We start from the raw sequence: 5,656 nt of genomic DNA on the forward strand, positions 1-5,656 counted from the left end.
ATAGTAAAGTTACTTGGCGCAGTCGCAGTGCGAACATTGCGCATGCGTACTAAGCGGATTTTCACTGCGATGCGATGAAAAATACCGAGCGAACAACTCGGAATGAGGGCCTGTATGTTTAAAATAGCAACAGTGTGCACATTCGGTGTGCATCCCAAAACGGTGCATGTTCTTGCTGGGAAGGGGCATGGCCACACAGTAATTCCCCAATCTGAAATGACGCCACACAGTACTGCAACTTTATTCACAACATATCATGCAATAGTGTCTCTTTTTCTCGTTACATCATATGATAGTACCACATTACTCCTCAAAGTATTCCCACTTATTCACATTGCATCACATCATATTGCTCTTTGTTCACATTAGACCACACAGTAGTGCCCTTGCTACAGTATATGTTACACAACAAAGTACTGTATACACATAATGCTGCACATTAGTAATGCATTTTGTATGCACAGAATATACTGTAGGCATGCTGCATATCATATTAATCAGCAGAAGCTGCTTGTGCCCCTGGGCATTTGGCAAGTATGCCTATGCCTAGAGCAGGCTCAGACTGGAGATCAGTACGTAATCCCGCTGGACGGGATCCCGGCAGTCAAAATACAGACGCCGGAATCCCGACCACACAATCCCGACAGGGGCGGCGAGCGGAAAGCAGCCCCTTGCATGCTTGCTTCGCTCGCCACGCGGTGGGCACGGTGCCTCGCTACGCTCTACACACTATTATATCAGTAGTCAGGAAACGCAGCATGCATTTGTGGAGTGAAGAGGGTGAAAAAGGAGAGAAAGTACAGTTTGTACTGTAAGGTTATGTCAGAGGGTGTGAAGATGATCAGCTCAGTGTTATACATGTTACAGTAAGTTAGAATACAGTACAGTGCATTATGTATTTCTATTTTATTACCAGGTGTCTCCTCCACTGGTTGGCGACGGACTGTAAAAAGATAATACAGTACAGTTAGTCATATCAGTTTGACTTAAAATAATGTTGGAGAAAAAAAAAATACTGTAATTACAGTACCAACTATTGCTACTGTACAGTATATTTACCAAAAATGTATTCTGGCTCGTCGTCTGTGGGTAAAAGAGAAGAATATTATAAGATACAGTATACAGTAAAAAGTATAGTAATAGTACACTAGTGTCCAGGCCCAGTGTCAGGTGGGTAAAAAAAGGTATGCTTGTGACAGGCATGGTGATTCCAAGGGACCCCACCGAGACCATCAGAAAATTTGTGAGTGACCCGTATGCCGGTGATTATGACTAGAATAAGGTACAGTAGCAACTCTTTTTTCTTTTGAATTATGTATACTGTACAGTACTGTATGTGCATATTGTACAGTACACTTAAAATATTTAGCAGTTACTGTAGTGGTAATTTTTGGGATGACAGTATTAGCATACTGTAAGCATCCAACTGAGGCCCCCAAACAGATGCCGCCACTAGGTACAGTACGTGCCTCTCGTGCCTAATGGGAAATTCATCACTGACAGTATCTAGAGAGATGAATGGAGAGACAGTGACAAGGGGTGAGAGAGAGAGAGAGAGAGAGAGAGAAATTGAGTAAGATGGGTGTTTTTTTTAGAACAGGATGTTGTCCATACAGTAGCAACCAATCAAATATTACCTACTGTACTGTATTATCGTCTGTAAGTGTAACTAGATACTGTAAATGTTAATGTGGGATGTGATCGGTTGCTACTGTATGGGCAATATCACCAGTTCAAACAAAAACAATTTTCATCCGATTTCTACGCATTTGCCAGAAAAATCTGATGAAAAGTGCTACTCTGATGGCATCAGATCAATGTCAGTAATAATTCTTACCACTAAATGCAGCAGCATCATCATCATCCTCCTCCTCCTCCGTGGCCTGTTCCAGTGTAGGGCCTGTGAAAAAAAACATTAATGTGAAAAAAAAAAAAGGTTAATTCCAGGAAATACACATACCCTCCAACATGGTACAAAATGCTCTGGTTCTGGACTTCCCTCTTAATTTATTATTGCCATCACCTGTGAAGAAACAGCTTTCTTATCATATAACTAGTTCAACACAGGTGATGGAAATCATAAATTAAGAGGGAAGTCTAGAAACAGAGCAGTGCGGCGGGTCATGTTGGAGGGTCTGCATACAGAAACATAGAATTTGATGACAAATACTGTAAGAACCACTTTGCCCATCTAATCTGCCTCTTTTTTTTAACCTTTTTTTTACATCAAACCTTATAACAATTTTCCCCAAACATCACATGATGCAAAGATAAATAAATAAAAAAATAAATAAAAAAAGAGGTGCAAGATGGAATTGTGATTGGGCCCTCCCAACCACCCTTATGTTATATAAACAGGGTCTGCCACACGACTGTGGCTGAAATGACTGGTTGGTTTGGGCCCCCACCAAAAAAAGAAGCAATCAATCTCTCCTTGCTCAAACTGGCTCTACAGAGGCACGATGTACCGGACTGGACTTACTTAATGGGTGCAGTGTGGTGAGGGACAGAGAGTCCTGGTCCTCCTCCTCCTCCTCCGCCACCGCCTGTGACAGTGTAGGGCCTGTGAAAGCAAAAAATCCATGAAATATACTTTTGTATTCTGTGTTGAATACAGTAAAGCAAAAATTCAGTCAGGAATTGGAGGAGGAGAGTAAATTTCGCACACAGAGACGAGAATGTCGAGGCCAGAATCAGGGGGTAGTGGAGGAGGGTTAGGATACCGTACCTCACCCTGTTGGGATTGCTGCAATCAGGATGCCACTGTCGGTCACCTGACCGCTAGAATCCTGACTGCTGGTCACGCAAACCCAACCCATTGGTTTAACACAATGTACAGTACAGTACAATACTGCAGTTTACTTACCAAGTTGGGGAGAGGGTTTTTCATCCTCACTGTCAATAATTACTGAGTTGAAAATAAAAAAATATTATAAACAAAATACAGTAGAGTACAGTTACTACAAAATTGCACAGTAGTACAGTGCTACAGGAGGCAGAGATATATTCATAATACAGTAGGAGCAGAATGACTGTCCAGCGGTAGGGGACATACAGTACTGTATTTAAAAGACCTGCTGTCTGGATCCCGACATTCAGAATGCAGAGTGTGGATTCAGAGTATGATTGGAGGGTTAGGCTAGTGGAGGGTGGGTCGGATGCACAATTTTGGGCACCATAATACAAAATGGATATCGTGGAACTACAAAAGGTTTAGAGGCGGGCGACCAAAGTGATGAAGTGGATTGAGAAGATGGAATACAAGGAAAGGCAGGCTAGGCATGTTTACATTGGAAAAGAGGAGATTAAGAGGGGACATGATTAACCTTTACAAATATACTGTATACAGTAAGGGGACAATACACAGGAACGGTTTTTGATAAGATGGACACAGAGGACACGTGCACAGTAACTCTTGTTGAAGTAGAGGCGATTTCGCACAGAGGCGAAAAGGGGTCTTCACAGTGAGGGAAATACTGTACAGTACATGTTTGGAATTCCCTGCCTGAAAAGTAATAAAAGTGGACTTGGTCAATACTTTTAAGAATGGGCTTGAGAAAATCCTACTGTACTTACTATAATCTGGCTCCTCTTCCCCCGAATCAATGGGAATGAGCTCCTCCTCTGTATCAATTACGAGGCGGTCTGTGTGTAAAAGATGACAAGTATTGTAAAATACAAAAATTACAGTAATACTGTAGGAAACTAGTGTGTCTGTAACAAAAAGTAATTATTACCACTTCCGGAGCTCTCGGATGCAGCAGCAGGTGGTGGTGGTGGTGGTGTTGGTACTGTGGGAAAAAAAATAACAGTACTGTAAGTGAAGCTGTCAATTGGAAACATGTACTGTACAGTATCCAGGACACATGTACAGTAGTGTAACAACGATGACAGTAGCACCAGAATTCTCGTTACACAATACCTGGCAGCGCAGCAGGTGGTGGTGGTGGTGGTGGTGGTGGTGGTACTGTGGGAAAAAAAATAACAGTACTGTAAGTGAAGCTGTCAATTGGAAACATGTACTGCACAGTATCCAGGACACATGTACAGTAGTGTAACAACGATGACAGTAGCACCAGAATTCTCGTTACACAATACCTGGCAGCGCAGCAGGTGGTGGTGGTGGTGGTACTGTGGGAAAAAAAATAACAGTACTGTAAGTGAAGCTGTCAATTGGAAACATGTACTGTACAGTATCCAGGACACATGTACAGTAGTGTAACAACGATGACAGTAGCACCAGAATTCTCGTTACACAATACCTGGCAGCGCAGCAGGTGGTGGTGGTGGTGGTACTGTGGGAAAAAAAATAACAGTACTGTAAGTGAAGCTGTCAATTGGAAACATGTACTGTACAGTATCCAGGACACATGTACAGTAGTGTAACAACGATGACAGTAGCACCAGAATTCTCATTACACAATACCTGGCAGCGCAGCAGGTGGTGGTGGTGGTGGTACTGTGGGAAAAAAAATAACAGTACTGTAAGTGAAGCTGTCAATTGGAAACATGTACTGTACAGTATCCAGGACACATGTACAGTAGTGTAACAACGATGACAGTAGCACCAGAATTCTCGTTACACAATACCTGGCAGCGCAGCAGGTGGTGGTGGTGGTGGCACTGTGGGGAAAAAAATAACAGTACTGTAAGTGAAGCTGTCAATTGGAAACATGTACTGTACAGTATCCAGGACACATGTACAGTAGTGTAACAACGATGACAGTAGCACCAGAATTCTCGTTACACAATACCTGGCAGCGCAGCAGGTGGTGGTGGTGGTGGTACTGTGGGAAAAAAAATAACAGTACTGTAAGTGAAGCTGTCAATTGGAAACATGTACTGTACAGTATCCAGGACACATGTACAGTAGTGTAACAACGATGACAGTAGCACCAGAATTCTCGTTACACAATACCTGGCAGCGCAGCAGGTGGTGGTGGTGGTGGTGGTGGTACTGTGGGAAAAAAAATAACAGTACTGTAAGTGAAGCTGTCAATTGGAAACATGTACTGCACAGTATCCAGGACACATGTACAGTAGTGTAACAACGATGACAGTAGCACCAGAATTCTCGTTACACAATACCTGGCAGCGCAGCAGGTGGTGGTGGTGGTGGTACTGTGGGAAAAAAAATAACAGTACTGTAAGTGAAGCTGTCAATTTGAAACATGTACTGCACAGTATCCAGGACCAAAAAGGGGTCCGGCCAATAAACAATCTGCATCAGAGAAGCAAGATACAGTATGCTTAAAGTATACAGTACTATATACTACAGTAGATCGCCAACAAACGTAAATTAACAAACAACTATCACTGGAATTTACCATCCTCATCCCGTAGCGAAGCACGGGTATTCAGCTATCTACAATGTTATTTATACTTTGTGTTTAATATTTACATTTAGTTTTGTAAACAGACATTCTTAACATTAACGGATTGCAGCGAGTTATCTGTGATGGTCAGGACAGGGGGTTGGGACTATAGAAATCACTATGTACTGTACACTACTGTATTTGACAATACTTACCAGCTTGGCGGCGCCTGTCCCGCCTCCTGTGACGTCGTGCTACCAGCCCTGTAAAAATATATATACAGTATAATGGCAGCATACTGTACAGCCAATGAAATTCAACATTGACAGCATCTTTATGAC

The 5,656-nt window shown here is 42.5% G+C and overlaps 1 long non-coding RNA gene across 1 annotated transcript; it reads right to left on the reverse strand.

Moving 5' to 3' along the window:
* Positions 1-913: 913 nt before the first annotated feature.
* LOC134943288 (uncharacterized) lies at positions 914-3,640 on the reverse strand. Its single transcript, XR_010181445.1, has 6 exons — positions 3,577-3,640; positions 2,867-2,908; positions 2,483-2,563; positions 1,838-1,900; positions 1,060-1,083; positions 914-943 (listed from the first exon to the last, which is right to left on the reverse strand). It is a non-coding gene; the product is annotated as an uncharacterized LOC134943288 (long non-coding RNA).
* Positions 3,641-5,656: the final 2,016 nt, after the last annotated feature.

Source organism: Pseudophryne corroboree, chromosome 7 (assembly GCF_028390025.1).
Source record: "Pseudophryne corroboree isolate aPseCor3 chromosome 7, aPseCor3.hap2, whole genome shotgun sequence".
In the NCBI taxonomy this organism is placed as follows: domain Eukaryota; kingdom Metazoa; phylum Chordata; class Amphibia; order Anura; family Myobatrachidae; genus Pseudophryne; species Pseudophryne corroboree.